Genomic DNA, 25,874 nt, shown 5'->3' with positions numbered 1-25,874 from the left:
ATTGGCGCATCCATAATGCTTTTCATATAAGTCTCCTCCGACCATATGTTGGACCTTCTCCAGTGGCGCCAGTACAAGAAGATTCTCCAGAAGTCGAAGAGACTGAGGAAATCCTTCTACCTGAACAGATAATACACCACTTTGAGAGACAACTAAAGTCGGAGAGCTTACATCGAAAGTATTTAGTCAAGTTCAAAAATTACATGCCTCTAAATGCAAAGTGGATGACTGAGTCCGATCTCCAGGACTACCCAGACATCTTACACAGTTATGTTAACGCTCTATAGTTGAGGTCAAATGTTTAGAACCAAAAGGGATGTAACAATGTCAGACTTTGTAAATAATTAATTTATTTACGAGGAAATAATTATCTAATTAGTTGTGTGCACATCAAAATAGATCTAGCAGTTTTGGGGCTTCAGGTGTGCCCAAAATTTGGGCCAGAGCACCTCAGGGAGACCCTAGCAGAAAATACCCTGAAGCCCTAGTGATTGGGAAATCGGGTCTTCAATGAAGGGGTAGATAGTAGCCTCAGATTTCAGGCTCAGGAAAGTACGCACGTTAGTGCGAGCACAGGAATGAGATGGGGTCCTTAGAACAGTAACCCTAAGGCTTGAATTATTTTTACGGCCTTAGGATAAGTGAGTTAAAATGATTTTTAATTGTTTGTGCCGGACCAAATGGCCGGACAAATGTGAACAGGTAATGTCAGAGCAGTGTCAGTACGGCATTGTGCTAGGGAGCAGCTAACATTTCACTAGTAGCATATGTGTGTGCAGTTGTGAGTTAATTTGCACATTTTATTAATAGCCTAGGGACTTTTAAATGTGAAAGTTGATGGTTTTAAAGTTATTAAGTGTGCCACTTGGCACACTTACCAATGCAAACTAGCTCTCTCACTCTCACTCTCTCTCTCTCTCTTGCAAGCGTCCCCTTCTTTGGCTGGCTTGATAAGAGCACCCCCTCCCCCACTTCTCAGGTTTGCGGTGCTCTTACCCCCCTTATTGTGAGTATGCTCTATGCATTGGAGCCCTCCATGGAAGCTTGAGAGAAGCCCCTTGCGACATATGTGGTGGCCTCGTTGCTCCCATTGTCTAGAACAAGGGTTCTCATAGCCATAGCCAGCTTTTGGTGAAGTTTCATCGCGAGAAGTTGCAGCAGGCACTCTCTTCGTAGAGTGTGGTGGCTGTAAATTCTCTGTTTTCAGCCCTTAATCATCTCTTTTAGGGTGTGTTTCAGCAAAGTACTCATAGAATCTCGTTCTTCTCTACCTACACTACGCTTACATAAAGTTTGGTGCCATTCCATCACGAAAAAGGTCTCTATTTCGGCATTGGAACGTGCTCAGGTAACATTTTCAAGTTATGTGCAGAAAATTACAGCAAGCATACGTGCGTGCATTTTGTGTGTTTCTCCCTTGTTTTTATTGCAGGAATGATTATGCATAAAGGGACACAGTTAGCGGAAGGTAGACTCTCATTTTCGAGAGCTTCCGTTGAGTTTTGTGGAAGATAGACCCTCGTTTTTGAGAGCTTCCCAAAATCTCATAGTAGAGGGAAATTCCTCTCAGTATTCAGAGTAGCTTTTGCACTCTCTTAATCAGAAGCAGAAAAGAAAGAATAGAGGACGGGCTATTGCCCGTTCTTGTGCTTGTAAAGATTCTCTCTTAGTAATAAGGATAATCTCTTTATGGGGGGGGACCAACCCATCTTCTGGTACCCAATGAAGTGTCAAACTCTCTCTCTCTCTCTCTCTCTCTCTCTCTCTCTCTCTGTTTCAGTTGGATACCCAGAGGTGTCAAAGGTGTACCGGAAAAGGGTGACTCCGGTGATGATCTCGTCTGCAATTTCGAGCAAACCTCCTCTCGGGACCGGTCAGCCAATGGATCTCGGACCTATGGCAATAGATCTCCTTGTACACAAGCTCCTGGGGTGAATCATCCACCGTACGGGCACGACAACCACCTGCAGGCAATCACGCGTTGTGTAGTGTGTCTACATGGCAAGGAGAGGGAGTGCTAGCAAGAGGAAAAGAGATCGCTATGTAAAAATGCTAGAGAGAGATTGATGTTGGTATGTAAAGATTGATTGATGTTGGCTAGAGAGAGAGAAAGAGGCTGCACACACACAAAAAACGCGAGTGTGCCCAAAACGTTGGAACTCTACAGAGAAAAACATGCCAAAAAATACAAGGGGACGGGGGGGTGTTTGCATATATAGGGAATTGCTAGAATTGACCTACCTACTCAGAAATCCCATGATCTCGATAAATGGCCTAAAAATGCTAATAAATATGTAAACTCACTAAAAGTAACCTGGGACACATATTTAGTAGCAAAATTGCAGAACACTAGAAACTTTGATCCCAGGTAACCCTAGGAATAGGGATCCAAGCCTCATGCCAGCCTATCGGGTGGGCAACACCGTGGAGTGCATCACCAAGAAAAGGTACGTCAATCTCAGATACGGCGGGCACAACCACAAAACAACAGTCACTTCCTAATCTGATTCTAGGAGATACTAGAGCCACTATCGGATAGGAATCTGAACTGTAACACCCCCCCTCAGCTTCTAGACGGGAAACAAGTCCAAGGGAGTTGGCATGAGAGGAGAATGTCGTTCGTGGAAGAGGTTTGGTGAAGATATCAGTAGGGTTATTTGAGGTCGGAATATACTCTAGTCAAATAGAGCCATCCTTGGTCTTCTCACGAACAAAATGCTACTGTATCTATATATGCTTGGTCCGGGTCTCGAACATTGGATTTCTCGCAATGGCTATACAACTTTGGTTGTCAGAGTACCATAATTTGATTTGCATTAGTAAAAGACTTCCCAACAATGATTGAAAACCAACACGTACTCCCACCTTCTCATCTTGCTCCTTATCTTGTCCTTGATCACCTTTGGCATTCCACAAATAGTTTGTAAATACATCATGGTTGTATTCTGCAGCCTATGTGGAAGATAAGGCAAAGGCTTTGTATGAGTCGAAGACCGCCATCATGGTCGCTTTCCAAATGGCATAGTTCTTACCATTCAATTGCCAATCCGAGGGAAAGGTAGGGAGGGTAGGTATCTTGATTGGTTGATCACCTACGTCGGAGTAGAACTAGAACCAAGCTCCCTACTATTCATTGATGGGTGGTTCACCACCACCGCCGTTAGCAACCTTAGGTTCTACTTCTTCATCACGGATCGAATTCATGTCAAAATCATCACTCCTGTCACGAGTCTGTGGCAACTAACTTTACTTGTTGATTTCTTTTTGGGGGAAATTTTATTTGACTTGTTTTAAGGCACCCCTCTGGAAATGCCAATGCCCGAGTTGCATGGTGTGAGGTGGACAGTGAGAGTCTAGGCCGGACGGCCAGTGAGCACTAAAGTTGGACAAATGGATTAAGGTTAGCCATGATGGGGCTACGAATGTAAATCACTTGATAGCTGGCCCGACATAGCATTTTTCGATGTGGTTCCAGTGGTGATTGATGGTCAGACGACCCGTGTGAGTGCCATGGAAGCATTTCCTAAAATTTAGGGAATTGCTATTTTGGACCAGAAAAAGTGTTCGCGTCATTAGCTCTGGAATGACAAGGGGAACATTTTATTGCTCTGCTGCCAAGTCAACTGACGCACTAGTTGAGATATTTTTAGCCAAGTTGGCCAAAGTCGAAAACTGGGCAAGGTGTCACTCTGTGAGCATTTCTCCCACTCTGGGAGAGCTGGGGCGAGCCTACAAGAGAAAGGGGCGCATTTTTCAACATACAGGCGGATTGCAACAGGTGCAAGAGATATGGAGTGCTTCCTTTCCCTCTTATGTACAGTGCGGTGCCAGGAGTGATGCCCTGCACGCTACGCACTGCTCTCTCTCTCCCCTACGAGCAGTTATGTTATGCCCCTCAAGTGGGCTTCTCATTTGACCAATGTACAGTTGTGTGGGTTCATGCGCGATTGCCGAGGCAAGAGCCTCTTGCACATGCACTAGATTCGTTAGTGGCTAATCCCAAGCAGGTACAGGTGAATTCGGAGAGGTTTCACGTGAGAAATCTCGTCCGATTCAAAGGGCAAGTAGCCCTACAGGTGCGAGAGCTCGAGGACTTGCTATGGATGCGACCGGCACGCGAAACGGAGCCCAAAACAGTCTGCGGTGTATTTTTGCAGGTTTAGGGTTTCGGCCCTAAACGGTCCCTAATACCCTTAGGAGGTTCGGGAACGCGAAAAGACCGTTGTAGAGGTGATCTGGCGCATTTTTCGTGGCAGAAAACAGAGAATTCAGCGTGCTGCAGATTCTTGCCAGGTTTTGCAAAGTGTCCGTATGCGTCGAGATAGTCATCTATTGCGTGGGGATACTGATTGCGAAGCGTCCTATTATGCTTACGAAATCGGGCCAGAACAGATGGAATTCAGCCCGGATTATGCGGGACCGCTTGTAGGAAATCACAGGTTTTATTCCCTCTGTTAAAGAATAAAGAAATACCGAAAGGGGCGCCAACCTTTGGGGCCTACAGGTGTCTCTGTTTGCTTGGAAGCATTCCAGCTTCTGGGCGGTGCTTTTGTTTTGAAGTGTAATCCCATTCCCAGTTACAGGTTCCTTTTTAAGTCATTGCTTTGTGTCGTAAAGTCAAGTGTTATAGAATCAGTTGAAAGCTAATGTCCACCGCACCACGGGCCGGTTTTAACTCCTCTCCATCGTGTGAGAGAACTTGGGCATGTGACGAGGCTAAGTCGAGGTAGAAGAGAGGAAACCTTCAAATTTGCCCACTATAGCCAGAATCAACCTGTCACAAGACTGTCACAAGACGGGCACCACGTGCCAATAGAAAAGAACAGACTGAACAAACTTTTAGCACTTCAATAACAATTGAACTGAAAGAGAGAGACGACACGCGACACGGAGTGGCGGAATTCCACCCCAGAGAGTATTGGTCCCACACCTTGGCGCCCCTTTCGGTATTTCTTTATATTACTGCCAATTCACAAACTACAACAGTCAAGGAGCACCTGCTCTGCAATCTGCGCGCTCAAAAGTGCCAGAGAGGGCCCCCAAGGCTCATATTTAAAGGCCCAACGCCTAAAAGCATCAAATATGAAAAGCTGACTCGAAAAAAATCACTTTCCTAAAATTTCGGGATTTCCGTAAAAATCCACCGCGAATTCCGGGACGTTCGTACAGGTGCCACATCATCATATTTTGATGTGCAAAGTCTTTTGAGTGTGTTCTGCTTTATTTTTAATGCCTTTATGTCACTTGGGGCCCCATCGGACGGGGTCTCCATAAGTTGGTAGGACTTCTTCTTCTGTTGCTTGTTCTTCTTAGGGTTTGTAGAATTAGGGTTTGCAGGTTTTAGGGTTAGGGTTTCCAAAATAAGGGTTTCAATAGTTAGGGTTTCTGGCAGAAATTAGGGTTAGGGTTTTCGCTCTCGGGTAGCCACATCATCTGTAAGTTGGCTCCATTCTTTAGGCTTTGACACGTCAGCGGTTTGTTACATCTCCCCTTCTTGAAAGAGAGTAATCGTCCGCGATTACAGATATCTGCAAAACAACTCAAGTTAGCTCAAAAATTTCCGATGGTCATTCCGAGGGACAATCAATTTGCTCTTTTTATTAAGGAGTTAGCTTCTCCTTTCTCCTCTTTTGATCAAGGAGTTAGCTGCTCCTATGGGTTGTTTTAATCAAGGAGTTAGCTTCTCCTTTCGTCCAGATCGGAACTCTTGATATTCCGGCGTAGTAAAATTAGCCATCACACCCAGACCGTACTGATCTTCCTCGGGTGTCTTGATGCACTAAAATTACATACCCAGGCAATCTCATCCAATTAGGAATATTCAGTGGTTGGCACATCACAATGCAACACAAATGCTCACATATGCATGTTACAAGACATAGAAACATAAAGCCGCCGATGAACACTCCTCTCGCATAACCTAACAAGGTCCGGGCCGGGAGATATTCAACGACTTCCTCCTCACTTCTCCCGCATAACCTAAAAAGGTCCGGGCTGGGAGATATAGAGGCCTTTTACAACCAAACGCCCCCCCAGACCGCAGCCTGCGTCTTTTGGAGGTGCTGAGAGTAACCATTGCTCAGACTTCTTAATACTCCTCCCGCATAACCATCCAGGTCGGGGCCGGGAGTCACAACAACAATTATTTTACAAGCATACAACCAAACGCTCCCCAGGCATCGGCCTGCGTCGTTCGGAGGTTTTCAAACATACAACGAAACGCTCCCCAGGCATCGGCCTGCGTCGTTCTGGGGTTCAAACAATACCAAAACAGTATTTCTCACTTTTCCACCCGAGAGTAAAATCAACAATCATTAAAACCAGTATCAAACTAGGGTGAAACAATTCAAATCGGCAAAACAGGTTCAAAACAGATACCATCCATTTCAAACAAATTCCAAACAGGATCACCAAACAAGATCAAACAAAACTCAAACTTAAAAAGCAATCTCGACATTAGTCGAGCTCGAAAATTCGACTGACTTTCCATCTTGAAACCTGCACCAAAAATTAGGATTAGGTTCCTTCCACGAGGTCGTAGCCCAGCATGGCATGGTCCATCAGCTCTTGGACAGACAGTGTTTCTTTGGCGGCGATGGTAGTCCCAAGAGATAGCAATCACACTAAACCTCCAAGGTCATCTGCTCGTGAAGAGACATCTATTGGGAGATGTCAAGAAACTTGAAGTTATAATCTGCTAGGGTTTCCATGGCAAGCATTTCAGGATACCCTACTCTGCCAGAAGTTGCACTCCGAAGGAAGATGTCAGAAACCGTATAACTTCGGGCAAAAATTTTCTTGAAAGCTTGCCAAGTACTTGGAGTATGCTGCTTGGTAGCTGTAGACATCAACATCTGCATGGCACTGCTTCTGAGAAAAACAGTGACTTGAAACAAATCTGGATCCTTCTCTTGCACGGGATCTTAATTGGCTGATGCCCTGTAAGACATGAGCGGTGAAGATGGGAGCGCGCCCGATGCGCGATGAAGTAAGGGTGGGAGTGGCTGATACCTCAAATATAATTCAATTCCAATAGCTCTGTCTGCTCTTTTGTACGACCAGTATGCTTTCAGAAAAGCACACGCCTGATGCTCTGATACCACTGTCACAAGACGGGCACCACGTGCCAATAGAAAAGAACAGACTGAACAAACTTTTAGCACTTCAATAACAATTGAACTGAAAGAGAGAGACGACACGCGACACGGAGTGGCGGAATTCCACCCCAGAGAGTATTGGTCCCACACCTTGGCGCCCCTTTCGGTATTTCTTTATATTACTGCCAATTCACAAACTACAACAGTCAAGGAGCACCTGCTCTGCAATCTGCGCGCTCAAAAGTGCCAGAGAGGGCCCCCAAGGCTCATATTTAAAGGCCCAACGCCTAAAAGCATCAAATATGAAAAGCTGACTCGAAAAAAATCACTTTCCTAAAATTTCGGGATTTCCGTAAAAATCCACCGCGAATTCCGGGACGTTCGTACAGGTGCCACATCATCATATTTTGATGTGCAAAGTCTTTTGAGTGTGTTCTGCTTTATTTTTAATGCCTTTATGTCACTTGGGGCCCCATCGGACGGGGTCTCCATAAGTTGGTAGGACTTCTTCTTCTGTTGCTTGTTCTTCTTAGGGTTTGTAGAATTAGGGTTTGCAGGTTTTAGGGTTAGGGTTTCCAAAATAAGGGTTTCAATAGTTAGGGTTTCTGGCAGAAATTAGGGTTAGGGTTTTCGCTCTCGGGTAGCCACATCATCTGTAAGTTGGCTCCATTCTTTAGGCTTTGACACGTCAGCGGTTTGTTACATCTCCCCTTCTTGAAAGAGAGTAATCGTCCGCGATTACAGATATCTGCAAAACAACTCAAGTTAGCTCAAAAATTTCCGATGGTCATTCCGAGGGACAATCAATTTGCTCTTTTTATTAAGGAGTTAGCTTCTCCTTTCTCCTCTTTTGATCAAGGAGTTAGCTGCTCCTATGGGTTGTTTTAATCAAGGAGTTAGCTTCTCCTTTCGTCCAGATCGGAACTCTTGATATTCCGGCGTAGTAAAATTAGCCATCACACCCAGACCGTACTGATCTTCCTCGGGTGTCTTGATGCACTAAAATTACATACCCAGGCAATCTCATCCAATTAGGAATATTCAGTGGTTGGCACATCACAATGCAACACAAATGCTCACATATGCATGTTACAAGACATAGAAACATAAAGCCGCCGATGAACACTCCTCTCGCATAACCTAACAAGGTCCGGGCCGGGAGATATTCAACGACTTCCTCCTCACTTCTCCCGCATAACCTAAAAAGGTCCGGGCTGGGAGATATAGAGGCCTTTTACAACCAAACGCCCCCCCAGACCGCAGCCTGCGTCTTTTGGAGGTGCTGAGAGTAACCATTGCTCAGACTTCTTAATACTCCTCCCGCATAACCATCCAGGTCGGGGCCGGGAGTCACAACAACAATTATTTTACAAGCATACAACCAAACGCTCCCCAGGCATCGGCCTGCGTCGTTCGGAGGTTTTCAAACATACAACGAAACGCTCCCCAGGCATCGGCCTGCGTCGTTCTGGGGTTCAAACAATACCAAAACAGTATTTCTCACTTTTCCACCCGAGAGTAAAATCAACAATCATTAAAACCAGTATCAAACTAGGGTGAAACAATTCAAATCGGCACCAAAACAGGTTCAAAACAGGTACCATCCATTTCAAACAAATTCCAAACAGGATCACCAAACAAGATCAAACAAAACTCAAACTTAAAAAGCAATCTCGACATTAGTCGAGCTCGAAAATTCGACTGACTTTCCATCTTGAAACCTGCACCAAAAATTAGGATTAGGTTCCTTCCACGAGGTCGTAGCCCAGCATGGCATGGTCCATCAGCTCTTGGACAGACAGTGTTTCTTTGGCGGCGATGGTAGTCCCAAGAGATAGCAATCACACTAAACCTCCAAGGTCATCTGCTCGTGAAGAGACATCTATTGGGAGATGTCAAGAAACTTGAAGTTATAATCTGCTAGGGTTTCCATGGCAAGCATTTCAGGATACCCTACTCTGCCAGAAGTTGCACTCCGAAGGAAGATGTCAGAAACCGTATAACTTCGGGCAAAAATTTTCTTGAAAGCTTGCCAAGTACTTGGAGTATGCTGCTTGGTAGCTGTAGACATCAACATCTGCATGGCACTGCTTCTGAGAAAAACAGTGACTTGAAACAAATCTGGATCCTTCTCTTGCACGGGATCTTAATTGGCTGATGCCCTGTAAGACATGAGCGGTGAAGATGGGAGCGCGCCCGATGCGCGATGAAGTAAGGGTGGGAGTGGCTGATACCTCAAATATAATTCAATTCCAATAGCTCTGTCTGCTCTTTTGTACGACCAGTATGCTTTCAGAAAAGCACACGCCTGATGCTCTGATACCACTGTCACAAGACGGGCACCACGTGCCAATAGAAAAGAACAGACTGAACAAACTTTTAGCACTTCAATAACAATTGAACTGAAAGAGAGAGACGACACGCGACACGGAGTGGCGGAATTCCACCCCAAAGAGTATTGGTCCCACACCTTGGCGCCCCTTTCGGTATTTCTTTATATTACTGCCGATTCACAAACTACAACAGCGGAGGAGCACCTGCTCTGCAATCTGCGCGCTCAAAAGTGCCAGAGAGGGCCCCCAAGGCTCATATTTAAAGGCCCAAAGCCTAAAAGCATCAAATATGAAAAGCTGACTCCACAAAGACACTTTCCTAAGATTTCGGGATTTCCCTAAAAATCCGCCGCAAATTCCGGGACGTCCGTACAGGTGCCACATCATCATATTTTGATGTGCAAAGTCTTTTGAGTGTGTCCTGCTTTATTTTTAATGCCTTTATGTCACTTGGGGCCCCATCGGACGGGGTCCCCATAAGTTGGTAGGACTTCTTCTTCTGTTGCTTGTTCTTCTTAGGGTTTGTAGAATTAGGGTTTGCAGGTTTTAGGGTTAGGGTTTCCAAAATAAGGGTTTCAATAGTTAGGGTTTCTGGCAGAAATTAGGGTTAGGGTTTTCGCTCTCGGGTAGCCACATCATCTGTAAGTTGGCTCCATTCTTTAGGCTTTGACACGTCAGCGGTTTGTTACATCTCCCCTTCTTGAAAGAGAGTAATCGTCCGCGATTACAGATATCTGCAAAACAACTCAAGTTAGCTCAAAAATTTCCGATGGTCATTCCGAGGGACAATCAATTTGCTCTTTTTATTAAGGAGTTAGCTTCTCCTTTCTCCTCTTTTGATCAAGGAGTTAGCTGCTCCTATGGGTTGTTTTAATCAAGGAGTTAGCTTCTCCTTTCGTCCAGATCGGAACTCTTGATATTCCGGCGTAGTAAAATTAGCCATCACACCCAGACCGTACTGATCTTCCTCGGGTGTCTTGATGCACTAAAATTACATACCCAGGCAATCTCATCCAATTAGGAATATTCAGTGGTTGGCACATCACAATGCAACACAAATGCTCACATATGCATGTTACAAGACATAGAAACATAAAGCCGCCGATGAACACTCCTCTCGCATAACCTAACAAGGTCCGGGCCGGGAGATATTCAACGACTTCCTCCTCACTTCTCCCGCATAACCTAAAAAGGTCCGGGCTGGGAGATATAGAGGCCTTTTACAACCAAACGCCCCCCCAGACCGCAGCCTGCGTCTTTTGGAGGTGCTGAGAGTAACCATTGCTCAGACTTCTTAATACTCCTCCCGCATAACCATCCAGGTCGGGGCCGGGAGTCACAACAACAATTATTTTACAAGCATACAACCAAACGCTCCCCAGGCATCGGCCTGCGTCGTTCGGAGGTTTTCAAACATACAACGAAACGCTCCCCAGGCATCGGCCTGCGTCGTTCTGGGGTTCAAACAATACCAAAACAGTATTTCTCACTTTTCCACCCGAGAGTAAAATCAACAATCATTAAAACCAGTATCAAACTAGGGTGAAACAATTCAAATCGGCACCAAAACAGGTTCAAAACAGGTACCATCCATTTCAAACAAATTCCAAACAGGATCACCAAACAAGATCAAACAAAACTCAAACTTAAAAAGCAATCTCGACATTAGTCGAGCTCGAAAATTCGACTGACTTTCCATCTTGAAACCTGCACCAAAAATTAGGATTAGGTTCCTTCCACGAGGTCGTAGCCCAGCATGGCATGGTCCATCAGCTCTTGGACAGACAGTGTTTCTTTGGCGGCGATGGTAGTCCCAAGAGATAGCAATCACACTAAACCTCCAAGGTCATCTGCTCGTGAAGAGACATCTATTGGGAGATGTCAAGAAACTTGAAGTTATAATCTGCTAGGGTTTCCATGGCAAGCATTTCAGGATACCCTACTCTGCCAGAAGTTGCACTCCGAAGGAAGATGTCAGAAACCGTATAACTTCGGGCAAAATTTTTCTTGAAAGCTTGCCAAGTACTTGGAGTATGCTGCTTGGTAGCTGTAGACATCAACATCTGCATGGCACTGCTTCTGAGAAAAACAGTGACTTGAAACAAATCTGGATCCTTCTCTTGCACGGGATCTTAATTGGCTGATGCCCTGTAAGACATGAGCGGTGAAGATGGGAGCGCGCCCGATGCGCGATGAAGTAAGGGTGGGAGTGGCTGATACCTCAAATATAATTCAATTCCAATAGCTCTGTCTGCTCTTTTGTACGACCAGTATGCTTTCAGAAAAGCACACGCCTGATGCTCTGATACCACTGTCACAAGACGGGCACCACGTGCCAATAGAAAAGAACAGACTGAACAAACTTTTAGCACTTCAGTAACAACTGAAGTGAAAGAGAGAGACGACACGCGACACGGAGTGGCGGAATTCCACCCCAAAGAGTATTGGCCCCAAACCTTGGCGTCCCTTTCAGTATTTCTTTATATTACTGCCGATTCACAAAGTACAACAGCGGAGGAGCACCTGCTCTGCAATCTGCGCGCTCAAAAGTGCCAGAGAGGGTCCCCAAGGCTCATATTTAAAGGCCCAAAGCCTAAAAGCATCAAATATGAAAAGCTGACTCCACAAAGACACTTTCCTAAGATTTCGGGATTTCCCTAAAAATCCGCCGCAAATTCCGGGACGTCCGTACAGGTGCCACATCATCATATTTTGATGTGCAACGTCTTTTGAGTGTGTTCTGCTTTATTTTTAATGCCTTTATGTCACTTGGGGCCCCATCGGACGGGGTCCGCATAAGTTGGTAGGACTTCTTCTTCTGTTGCTTGTTCTTCTTAGGGTTTCTAGAATTAGGGTTTGCAGGTTTTAGGGTTAGGGTTTCCAAAATTAGGGTTTCAATAGTTAGGGTTTCTTGCAGAAATTAGGGTTAGGGTTTTTGCTCTCGGGTAGCCACATCATCTGTAAGTTGGCTCCATTCTTTAGGCTTTGACACATCAGCGGTTTGATACATCTCCCCTTTTTGAAAGAGAGTAATCGTCCGCGATTACAGCATATCTGCAAAACAAGTCAAGTTAGCTCAAAAATTTCCGATGGTCATTCCGAGGGACAATCAGTTTGCTCTTTTTATTAAGGAGTTAGCTCTCCTTTCTGCTCTTTTGATCAAGGAGTTAGCTGCTCCTATGGGTTGTTTTGATCAAGGAGTTAGCTTCTCCTTTCGTCCAGATCGTTACTCTTGATATTCCGGCGTAGTAAAATTAGCCATCACACCCAGACCGTACTGATCTTCCTCGGGTGTCTTGATGCACTAAAATTACATACCCAGGCAATTTCATCCAATTAGGAATATTCAGTGGTTGGCACATCACAATGCAACACAAATGCTCACATATGCATGTTACAAGACATAGAAACATAAAGCCGCCGATGAACACTCCTCTCGCATAACCTAACAAGGTCCGGGCCGGGAGATATTCAACGACTCCCTCCTCACTTCTCCCGCATAACCTAAAAAGGTCCGGGCTGGGAGATATAGAGGCCTTTTACAACCAAACGCCCCCCCAGACCGCAGCCTGCGTCTTTTGGAGGTGCTGAGAGTAACCATTGCTCAGACTTCTTAATACTCCTCCCGCATAACCATCCAGGTCGGGGCCGGGAGTCACAACAACAATTATTTTACAAGCATACAACCAAACGCTCCCCAGGCATCGGCCTGCGTCGTTCGGAGGTTTTCAAACATACAACGAAACGCTCCCCAGGCATCGGCCTGCGTCGTTCTGGGGTTCAAACAATACCAAAACAGTATTTCTCACTTTTCCACACGAGAGTAAAATCACCAATCATTAAAACCAGTATCAAACTAGAGTGAAACAATTCAAATCGACACCAAAACAGGTTCAAAACAGATACCATCCATTTCAAACAAATTCCAAACAGGATCACCAAACAAGATCAAACAAAACTCAAACTTAAAAAGCAATCTCAACATTAGTCGAGCTCGAAAATTCGACTGACTTTCCATCTTGAAACCTGCACCAAAAATTAGGATTAGGTTCCTTCCACGAGGTCGTAGCCCAGCATGGCATGGTCCATCAGCTCTTGGACAGACAGTGTTTCTTTGGCGGCGATGGTAGTCCCAAGAGATAGCAATCACACTAAACCTCCAAGGTCATCTGCTCGTGAAGAGACATCTATTGGGAGATGTCAAGAAACTTGAAGTTATAATCTGCTAGGGTTTCCATGGCAAGCATTTCAGGATACCCTACTCTGCCAGAAGTTGCACTCCGAAGGAAGATGTCAGAAACCGTATAACTTCGGGCAAAAATTTTCTTGAAAGCTTGCCAAGTACTTGGAGTATGCTGCTTGGTAGCTGTAGACATCAACATCTGCATGGCACTGCTTCTGAGAAAAACAGTGACTTGAAACAAATCTGGATCCTTCTCTTGCAAGGGATCTTAATTGGCTGATGCCCTGTTAGACATGAGCGGTGAAGATGGGAGCGCGCCCGATGCGCGATGAAGTAAGGGTGGGAGTGGCTGATACCTCAAATATAATTCAATTCCAATAGCTCTGTCTGCTCTTTTGTACGACCAGTATGCTTTCAGAAAAGCACACGCCTGATGCTCTGATACCACTGTCACAAGACGGGCACCACGTGCCAATAGAAAAGAACAGACTGAACAAACTTTTAGCACTTTAGTAACAACTGAAGTGAAAGAGAGAGACGACACGCGACACGGAGTGGCGGAATTCCACCCCAAAGAGTATTGGCCCCACACCTTGGCGTCCCTTTCAGTATTTCTTTATATTACTGCCGATTCACAAAGTACAACAGCGGAGGAGCACCTGCTCTGCAATCTGCGCGCTCAAAAGTGCCAGAGAGGGTCCCCAAGGCTCATATTTAAAGGCCCAAAGCCTAAAAGCATCAAATATGAAAAGCTGACTCCACAAAGACACTTTCCTAAGATTTCGGGATTTCCCTAAAAATCCGCCGCAAATTCCGGGACGTCCGTACAGTTGTCACATCATCATATTTTGATGTGCAACGTCTTTTGAGTGTGTTCTGCTTTATTTTTAATGCCTTTATGTCACTTCGGGCCCCATCGGACGGGGTCCGCATAAGTTGGTAGGACTTCTTCTGTTGCTTGTTCTTCTTAGGGTTTCTAGAATTAGGGTTTGCAGGTTTTAGGGTTAGGGTTTCCAAAATTAGGGTTTCAATAGTTAGGGTTTCTGGCAGAAATTAGGGTTAGGGTTTTTGCTCTCGGGTAGCCACATCATCTGTAAGTTGGCTCCATTCTTTAGGCTTTGACACATCAGCGGTTTGTTACATCTCCCCTTTTTGAAAGAGAGTAATCGTCCGCGATTACAGCATATCTGCAAAACAAGTCAAGTTAGCTCAAAAATTTCCGATGGTCATTCCGAGGGACAATCAGTTTGCTCTTTTTATTAAGGAGTTAGCTTCTCCTTTCTGCTCTTTTGATCAAGGAGTTAGCTGCTCCTATGGGTTGTTTTGATCAAGGAGTTAGCTTCTCCTTTCGTCCAGATCGTTACTCTTGATATTCCGGCGTAGTAAACTTAGCCATCACACCCAGACCGTACTGATCTTCCTCGGGTGTCTTGATGCACTAAAATTACATACCCAGGCAATTTCATCCAATTAGGAATATTCAGTGGTTGGCACATCACAATGCAACACAAATGCTCACATATGCATGTTACAAGACATAGAAACATAAAGCCGCCGATGAACACTCCTCTCGCATAACCTAACAAGGTCCGGGCCGGGAGATATTCAACGACTCCCTCCTCACTTCTCCCGCATAACCTAAAAAGGTCCGGGCTGGGAGATATAGAGGCCTTTTACAACCAAACGCCCCCCCAAACCGCAGCCTGCGTCTTTTGGAGGTGCTGAGAGTAACCATTGCTCAGACTTCTTAATACTCCTCCCGCATAACCATCCAGGTCGGGGCCGGGAGTCACAACAACAATTATTTTACAAGCATACAACCAAACGCTCCCCAGGCATCGGCCTGCGTCGTTCGGAGGTTTTCAAACATACAACGAAACGCTCCCCAGGCATCGGCCTGCGTCGTTCTGGGGTTCAAACAATACCAAAACAGTATTTCTCACTTTTCCACCCGAGAGTAAAATCACCAATCATTAAAACCAGTATCAAACTAGAGTGAAACAATTCAAATCGACACCAAAACAGGTTCAAAACAGATACCATCCATTTCAAACAAATTCCAAACAGGATCACCAAACAAGATCAAACAAAACTCAAACTTAAAAAGCAATCTCGACATTAGTCGAGCTCGAAAATTCGACTGACTTTCCATCTTGAAACCTGCACCAAAAATTAGGATTAGGTTCCTTCCACGAGGTCGTAGCCCAGCATGGCATGGTCCATCAGCTCTTGGACAGACAGTGTTTCTTTGGCGGCGATGGTAGTCCCAAGAGATAGCAATCACACTAAACCTCCAAGGTCATCTGCTCGTGAAGAGACATCTATTGGGAGATGTCAAGAAACTTGAAGTTATAATCTGCTAGGGTTTCCATGGCAAGCATTTCAGGATACCCTACTCTGCCAGAAGTTGCACTCCGAAGGAAGATGTCAGAAACCGTATAACTTCGGGCAAAAATTTTCTTGAAAGCTTGCCAAGTACTTGGAGTATGCTGCTTGGTAGCTGTAGACATCAACATCTACATGGCACTGCTTCTGAGAAAAACAGTGACTTGAAACAAATCTGGATCCTTCTCTTGCACGGGATCTTAATTGGCTGATGCCCTGTAAGACATGAGCGGTGAAGATGGGAGCGCGCCCGATGCGCGATGAAGTAAGGGTGGGAGTGGCTGATACCTCAAATATAATTCAATTCCAATAGCTCTGTCTGCTCTTTTGTACGACCAGTATGCTTTCAGAAAAGCACACGCCTGATGCTCTGATACCACTGTCACAAGACGGGCACCACGTGCCAATAGAAAAGAACAGATTGAACAAACTTTTAGCACTTTAGTAACAACTGAAGTGAAAGAGAGAGACGACACGCGACACGGAGTGGCGGAATTCCACCCCAAAGAGTATTGGCCCCAAACCTTGGCGTCCCTTTCAGTATTTCTTTATATTACTGCCGATTCACAAAGTACAACAGCGGAGGAGCACCTGCTCTGCAATCTGCGCGCTAAAAAGTGCCAGAGAGGGTCCCCAAGGCTCATATTTAAAGGCCCAAAGCCTAAAAGCATCAAATATGAAAAGCTGACTCCACAAAGACACTTTCCTAAGATTTCGGGATTTCCCTAAAAATCCGCCGCGAATTCCGGGACGTCCGTATAGGTGCCACATCATCATATTTTGATGTGGAAAGTCTTTTGAGTGTGTTTTGCTTTATTTTTAATGCCTTTATGTCACTTGGGGCCCCATCGGACGGGGTCCCCATAAGTTGGTAGGACTTCTTCTTCTGTTGCTTGTTCTTCTTAGGGTTTCTAGAATTAGGGTTTGCAAGTTTTAGGGTTAGGGTTTCCAAAATTAGGGTTTCAATAGTTAGGGTTTTTGGCAGAAATTAGGGTTAGGGTTTTTGCTCTCGGGTAGCCACATCATCTGTAAGTTGGCTCCATTCTTTAGGCTTTGACACATCAGCGGTTTGTTACATCTCCCCTTTTTGAAAGAGAGTAATCGTCCGCGATTACAGCATATCTGCAAAACAAGTCAAGTTAGCTCAAAAATTTCCGATGGTCATTCCGAGGGACAATCAGTTTGCTCTTTTTATTAAGGAGTTAGCTCTCCTTTCTGCTCTTTTGATCAAGGAGTTAGCTGCTCCTATGGGTTGTTTTGATCAAGGAGTTAGCTTCTCCTTTCGTCCAGATCGTTACTCTTGATATTCCGGCGTAGTAAAATTAGCCATCACACCCAGACCGTACTGATCTTCCTCGGGTGTCTTGATGCACTAAAATTACATACCCAGGCAATTTCATCCAATTAGGAATATTCAGTGGTTGGCACATCACAATGCAACACAAATGCTCACATATGCATGTTACAAGACATAGAAACATAAAGCCGCCGATGAACACTCCTCTCGCATAACCTAACAAGGTCCGGGCCGGGAGATATTCAACGACTCCCTCCTCACTTCTCCCGCATAACCTAAAAAGGTCCGGGCTGGGAGATATAGAGGCCTTTTACAACCAAACGCCCCCCCAAACCGCAGCCTGCGTCTTTTGGAGGTGCTGAGAGTAACCATTGCTCAGACTTCTTAATACTCCTCCCGCATAACCATCCAGGTCGGGGCCGGGAGTCACAACAACAATTATTTTACAAGCATACAACCAAACGCTCCCCAGGCATCGGCCTGCGTCGTTCGGAGGTTTTCAAACATACAACGAAACGCTCCCCAGGCATCGGCCTGCGTCGTTCTGGGGTTCAAACAATACCAAAACAGTATTTCTCACTTTTCCACCCGAGAGTAAAATCACCAATCATTAAAACCAGTATCAAACTAGAGTGAAACAATTCAAATCGACACCAAAACAGGTTCAAAACAGATACCATCCATTTCAAACAAATTCCAAACAGGATCACCAAACAAGATCAAACAAAACTCAAACTTAAAAAGCAATCTCGACATTAGTCGAGCTCGAAAATTCGACTGACTTTCCATCTTGAAACCTGCACCAAAAATTAGGATTAGGTTCCTTCCACGAGGTCGTAGCCCAGCATGGCATGGTCCATCAGCTCTTGGACAGACAGTGTTTCTTTGGCGGCGATGGTAGTCCCAAGAGATAGCAATCACACTAAACCTCCAAGGTCATCTGCTCGTGAAGAGACATCTATTGGGAGATGTCAAGAAACTTGAAGTTATAATCTGCTAGGGTTTCCATGGCAAGCATTTCAGGATACCCTACTCTGCCAGAAGTTGCACTCCGAAGGAAGATGTCAGAAACCGTATAACTTCGGGCAAAAATTTTCTTGAAAGCTTGCCAAGTACTTGGAGTATGCTGCTTGGTAGCTGTAGACATCAACATCTGCATGGCACTGCTTCTGAGAAAAACAGTGACTTGAAACAAATCTGGATCCTTCTCTTGCACGGGATCTTAATTGGCTGATGCCCTGTAAGACATGAGCGGTGAAGATGGGAGCGCGCCCGATGCGCGATGAAGTAAGGGTGGGAGTGGCTGATACCTCAAATATAATTCAATTCCAATAGCTCTGTCTGCTCTTTTGTACGACCAGTATGCTTTCAGAAAAGCACACGCCTGATGCTCTGATACCACTGTCACAAGACGGGCACCACGTGCCAATAGAAAAGAACAGATTGAACAAACTTTTAGCACTTTAGTAACAACTGAAGTGAAAGAGAGAGACGACACGCGACACGGAGTGGCGGAATTCCACCCCAAAGAGTATTGGCCCCAAACCTTGGCGTCCCTTTCAGTATTTCTTTATATTACTGCCGATTCACAAAGTACAACAGCGGAGGAGCACCTGCTCTGCAATCTGCGCGCTAAAAAGTGCCAGAGAGGGTCCCCAAGGCTCATATTTAAAGGCCCAAAGCCTAAAAGCATCAAATATGAAAAGCTGACTCCACAAAGACACTTTCCTAAGATTTCGGGATTTCCCTAAAAATCCGCCGCGAATTCCGGGACGTCCGTATAGGTGCCACATCATCATATTTTGATGTGGAAAGTCTTTTGAGTGTGTTTTGCTTTATTTTTAATGCCTTTATGTCACTTGGGGCCCCATCGGACGGGGTCCCCATAAGTTGGTAGGACTTCTTCTTCTGTTGCTTGTTCTTCTTAGGGTTTCTAGAATTAGGGTTTGCAAGTTTTAGGGTTAGGGTTTCCAAAATTAGGGTTTCAATAGTTAGGGTTTTTGGCAGAAATTAGGGTTAGGGTTTTTGCTCTCGGGTAGCCACATCATCTGTAAGTTGGCTCCATTCTTTAGGCTTTGACACATCAGCGGTTTGTTACATCTCCCCTTTTTGAAAGAGAGTAATCGTCCGCGATTACAGCATATCTGCAAAACAAGTCAAGTTAGCTCAAAAATTTCCGATGGTCATTCCGAGGGACAATCAGTTTGCTCTTTTTATTAAGGAGTTAGCTCTCCTTTCTGCTCTTTTGATCAAGGAGTTAGCTGCTCCTATGGGTTGTTTTGATCAAGGAGTTAGCTTCTCCTTTCGTCCAGATCGTTACTCTTGATATTCCGGCGTAGTAAAATTAGCCATCACACCCAGACCGTACTGATCTTCCTCGGGTGTCTTGATGCACTAAAATTACATACCCAGGCAATTTCATCCAATTAGGAATATTCAGTGGTTGGCACATCACAATGCAACACAAATGCTCACATATGCATGTTACAAGACATAGAAACATAAAGCCGCCGATGAACACTCCTCTCGCATAACCTAACAAGGTCCGGGCCGGGAGATATTCAACGACTCCCTCCTCACTTCTCCCGCATAACCTAAAAAGGTCCGGGCTGGGAGATATAGAGGCCTTTTACAACCAAACGCCCCCCCAAACCGCAGCCTGCGTCTTTTGGAGGTGCTGAGAGTAACCATTGCTCAGACTTCTTAATACTCCTCCCGCATAACCATCCAGGTCGGGGCCGGGAGTCACAACAACAATTATTTTACAAGCATACAACCAAACGCTCCCCAGGCATCGGCCTGCGTCGTTCGGAGGTTTTCAAACATACAACGAAACGCTCCCCAGGCATCGGCCTGCGTCGTTCTGGGGTTCAAACAATACCAAAACAGTATTTCTCACTTTTCCACCCGAGAGTAAAATCACCAATCATTAAAACCAGTATCAAACTAGAGTGAAACAATTCAAATCGACACCAAAACAGGTTCAAAACAGATACCATCCATTTCAAACAAATTCCAAACAGGATCACCAAACAAGATCAAACAAAACTCAAACTTAAAAAGCAATCTCGACATTAGTCGAGCTCGAAAATTCGACTGACTTTCCATCTTGAAACCTGCACCAAAAATTAGGATTAGGTTCCTTCCACGAGGTCGTAGCCCAGCATGGCATGGTCCATCAGCTCTTGGACAGACAGTGTTTCTTTGGCGGCGATGGTAGTCCCAAGAGATAGCAATCACACTAAACCTCCAAGGTCATCTGCTCGTGAAGAGACATCTATTGGGAGATGTCAAGAAACTTGAAGTTATAATCTGCTAGGGTTTCCATGGCAAGCATTTCAGGATACCCTACTCTGCCAGAAGTTGCACTCCGAAGGAAGATGTCAGAAACCGTATAACTTCGGGCAAAAATTTTCTTGAAAGCTTGCCAAGTACTTGGAGTATGCTGCTTGGTAGCTGTAGACATCAACATCTGCATGGCACTGCTTCTGAGAAAAACAGTGACTTGAAACAAATCTGGATCCTTCTCTTGCACGGGATCTTAATTGGCTGATGCCCTGTAAGACATGAGCGGTGAAGATGGGAGCGCGCCCGATGCGCGATGAAGTAAGGGTGGGAGTGGCTGATACCTCAAATATAATTCAATTCCAATAGCTCTGTCTGCTCTTTTGTACGACCAGTATGCTTTCAGAAAAGCACACGCCTGATGCTCTGATACCACTGTCACAAGACGGGCACCACGTGCCAATAGAAAAGAACAGATTGAACAAACTTTTAGCACTTTAGTAACAACTGAAGTGAAAGAGAGAGACGACACGCGACACGGAGTGGCGGAATTCCACCCCAAAGAGTATTGGCCCCAAACCTTGGCGTCCCTTTCAGTATTTCTTTATATTACTGCCGATTCACAAAGTACAACAGCGGAGGAGCACCTGCTCTGCAATCTGCGCGCTAAAAAGTGCCAGAGAGGGTCCCCAAGGCTCATATTTAAAGGCCCAAAGCCTAAAAGCATCAAATATGAAAAGCTGACTCCACAAAGACACTTTCCTAAGATTTCGGGATTTCCCTAAAAATCCGCCGCGAATTCCGGGACGTCCGTATAGGTGCCACATCATCATATTTTGATGTGGAAAGTCTTTTGAGTGTGTTTTGCTTTATTTTTAATGCCTTTATGTCACTTGGGGCCCCATCGGACGGGGTCCCCATAAGTTGGTAGGACTTCTTCTTCTGTTGCTTGTTCTTCTTAGGGTTTCTAGAATTAGGGTTTGCAAGTTTTAGGGTTAGGGTTTCCAAAATTAGGGTTTCAATAGTTAGGGTTTTTGGCAGAAATTAGGGTTAGGGTTTTTGCTCTCGGGTAGCCACATCATCTGTAAGTTGGCTCCATTCTTTAGGCTTTGACACATCAGCGGTTTGTTACATCTCCCCTTTTTGAAAGAGAGTAATCGTCCGCGATTACAGCATATCTGCAAAACAAGTCAAGTTAGCTCAAAAATTTCCGATGGTCATTCCGAGGGACAATCAGTTTGCTCTTTTTATTAAGGAGTTAGCTCTCCTTTCTGCTCTTTTGATCAAGGAGTTAGCTGCTCCTATGGGTTGTTTTGATCAAGGAGTTAGCTTCTCCTTTCGTCCAGATCGTTACTCTTGATATTCCGGCGTAGTAAAATTAGCCATCACACCCAGACCGTACTGATCTTCCTCGGGTGTCTTGATGCACTAAAATTACATACCCAGGCAATTTCATCCAATTAGGAATATTCAGTGGTTGGCACATCACAATGCAACACAAATGCTCACATATGCATGTTACAAGACATAGAAACATAAAGCCGCCGATGAACACTCCTCTCGCATAACCTAACAAGGTCCGGGCCGGGAGATATTCAACGACTCCCTCCTCACTTCTCCCGCATAACCTAAAAAGGTCCGGGCTGGGAGATATAGAGGCCTTTTACAACCAAACGCCCCCCCAAACCGCAGCCTGCGTCTTTTGGAGGTGCTGAGAGTAACCATTGCTCAGACTTCTTAATACTCCTCCCGCATAACCATCCAGGTCGGGGCCGGGAGTCACAACAACAATTATTTTACAAGCATACAACCAAACGCTCCCCAGGCATCGGCCTGCGTCGTTCGGAGGTTTTCAAACATACAACGAAACGCTCCCCAGGCATCGGCCTGCGTCGTTCTGGGGTTCAAACAATACCAAAACAGTATTTCTCACTTTTCCACCCGAGAGTAAAATCACCAATCATTAAAACCAGTATCAAACTAGAGTGAAACAATTCAAATCGACACCAAAACAGGTTCAAAACAGATACCATCCATTTCAAACAAATTCCAAACAGGATCACCAAACAAGATCAAACAAAACTCAAACTTAAAAAGCAATCTCGACATTAGTCGAGCTCGAAAATTCGACTGACTTTCCATCTTGAAACCTGCACCAAAAATTAGGATTAGGTTCCTTCCACGAGGTCGTAGCCCAGCATGGCATGGTCCATCAGCTCTTGGACAGACAGTGTTTCTTTGGCGGCGATGGTAGTCCCAAGAGATAGCAATCACACTAAACCTCCAAGGTCATCTGCTCGTGAAGAGACATCTATTGGGAGATGTCAAGAAACTTGAAGTTATAATCTGCTAGGGTTTCCATGGCAAGCATTTCAGGATACCCTACTCTGCCAGAAGTTGCACTCCGAAGGAAGATGTCAGAAACCGTATAACTTCGGGCAAAAATTTTCTTGAAAGCTTGCCAAGTACTTGGAGTATGCTGCTTGGTAGCTGTAGACATCAACATCTGCATGGCACTGCTTCTGAGAAAAACAGTGACTTGAAACAAATCTGGATCCTTCTCTTGCACGGGATCTTAATTGGCTGATGCCCTGTAAGACATGAGCGGTGAAGATGGGAGCGCGCCCGATGCGCGATGAAGTAAGGGTGGGAGTGGCTGATACCTCAAATATAATTCAATTCCAATAGCTCTGTCTGCTCTTTTGTACGACCAGTATGCTTTCAGAAAAGCACACGCCTGATGCTCTGATACCACTGTCACAAGACGGGCACCACGTGCCAATAGAAAAGAACAGATTGAACAAACTTTTAGCACTTTAGTAACAACTGAAGTGAAAGAGAGAGACGACACGCGACACGGAGTGGCGGAATTCCACCCCAAAGAGTATTGGCCCCAAACCTTGGCGTCCCTTTCAGTATTTCTTTATATTACTGCCGATTCACAAAGTACAACAGCGGAGGAGCACCTGCTCTGCAATCTGCGCGCTAAAAAGTGCCAGAGAGGGTCCCCAAGGCTCATATTTAAAGGCCCAAAGCCTAAAAGCATCAAATATGAAAAGCTGACTCCACAAAGACACTTTCCTAAGATTTCGGGATTTCCCTAAAAATCCGCCGCGAATTCCGGGACGTCCGTATAGGTGCCACATCATCATATTTTGATGTGGAAAGTCTTTTGAGTGTGTTTTGCTTTATTTTTAATGCCTTTATGTCACTTGGGGCCCCATCGGACGGGGTCCCCATAAGTTGGTAGGACTTCTTCTTCTGTTGCTTGTTCTTCTTAGGGTTTCTAGAATTAGGGTTTGCAAGTTTTAGGGTTTCAACAGTTAGGGTTTCTTGCAAAAATTATGGTTAGGGTTTCTGCTCTCGGGAAACCACATCATCTGTAAATTGGCTCCATTCTTTAGGCTTTGACACGTCAGCAGTTTGTTACATCAGCCCCACATCAATGAAAAGCACAGAAAGTTAGGTAACCGTCTCTTTTCGTCAGGGAAATTAAGCACGAAAAACTCGCACAGATCACCAATCGAATTGGAGAGCACGGCGTGGCTCTGTAGCGGAAAAGGGTGTATCGGATGATGATCTCCTCTACAACCGTAAGCAAACCTCTCTTGGGACCGGGCAGCCAATGGATCTTGGATCTATCTCGATAGATCTCCTTGTACACAAGCTCCTAGCTTGAACCTTCCACCGTACAGGCACGGCAACAACCTACAGGCAATCACACAGCGTGTATGGTGTCTACACGGCAGAGAGAGGGAGCGCTAGCAAGAGGAAGAGAGATTGCTACGCAAAAACACGAGAGAGAGAGAGAGAGAGAGAGAGAGAGAGAGAGAGAGAGAGAGAGAGAGAGAGAGAGAGAGAGAGAGAGAGAGGCCGTACACACAAAAAACGCTAGCAAGAGAAAAACGTGAGAGAGAGTGTGTGCCCAAAGCGTCGGATCTCTGCACTGAACAACATGCCAAAAAGTTCCCGGGGCGGGGGGGGGGGGGGGGGGGGGTGCATATATATAGGGAATTGCTAGAATTGCCCTACCTACTTAGAAACCCCATGATCTTGATAAATGACTTAAAAATGCTAATAAATATGTAAACTCACTAAAAGTGACCTGGGACACATATTTAGTAGCAGACGTGCAGAACAGTAGACACTCTAACCCAGGTAACTCTAGGAATAGGGGTCTCACCTCATGCTAGCCTATCGGGTGGGCAACACCGTGGAGTGCATCACCGAGAAAAGGTACGTCTACCTCCAATACAGTTGGGCACAACCATAAAACAACCCTCACTACCTAATCTGCTCCTGGGAAGATACTGGAGCGACCACCACACAGGAATCTGAACTCTAATAAGACAGTCTATTTAGGAGCTAGGCACGAAGATGACCTCATTTAGAAAGCATTTTCTCCAACTCACAAAGGATGGGTTCGTATCTAGGCCTGCCTACATGGACACTCAGTCCCATGGCTTACGATGCGCTATTGGATAAATTTGGACATCATGATTCATAACACCAGTTGGACATCATCACACCAGTTGGAAATTGAGATTGGCTGATCTTAAGGCATTTGAGGCTAGGCTGTGTTAGTTGTGTGAGAGAGAGCCAGAGATAGAGCTCTCAACATATGCCACTATACAACATACTATGAGATAGGTGGCCGCTTTCACTACCTCTTTAGAGAGGGTTTTGGGACTCTATCTAAAGTTATGAGATTCAGGATGAGAGATGTCTTGGCCTCTATCTATTGGAGATTCAGCAATATCGATCAGGGTTACTGAGAGAGAGAGGCCTGAGAGACACCAAGAGATAGATCATAGTGTCCTTCCATCGAGAGATCGAGCAGAGACGAGACCAGCTAGAGAGGAGGGATATAGGGCACATCACTAGCAAAGCTATATTGAGTGATCGGGTAGCAGTGCTGGGGAGATCCAGGAGGCCAAGGATGAGGGGACGCTCCCATCGACGACGGAGGTTGCAACAGAGGATCAGATTTATATTGGTGAGACATGGGAGACGCCTTGTGCAGACTCTCACCATGGAGGATATTGACACTATCATGTAGCGACCGATGCGAACCATCTCCCGATTCTGATACACATATCCTATGTTTTGTATCTATTCTCTGAGATACACACCCACTTTTTGTATATGTGTCTCTTAAGCTCTTGATACCCGCCTTTTAATATAATATTTCAGGTCTCTCTCTCTTCCTTTTTACAAGAAAAAATATTCTTATTAAATAAACATTTCAAGGGCAGTCTCAAGATAAATGTACAAAACCGATCACCATAGAGGTG

General features: G+C 45.2%; 1 protein-coding gene across 1 annotated transcript in view; it reads left to right on the top strand.

The window, feature by feature from the left end:
- LOC147437053 (Transducin/WD40 repeat-like superfamily protein) overlaps positions 1–25,874 on the top strand; it is a 58,688-nt gene that overhangs the window by 16,267 nt on the left and 16,547 nt on the right. The window lies entirely within an intron of this gene.

This window comes from Adiantum capillus-veneris, chromosome 17 (genome assembly GCF_014529385.1).
Source record: "Adiantum capillus-veneris isolate H3 chromosome 17, ASM1452938v2, whole genome shotgun sequence".
Taxonomy (NCBI): domain Eukaryota; kingdom Viridiplantae; phylum Streptophyta; class Polypodiopsida; order Polypodiales; family Pteridaceae; genus Adiantum; species Adiantum capillus-veneris.
This window is presented reverse-complemented; position numbering and strand designations above follow the sequence as displayed.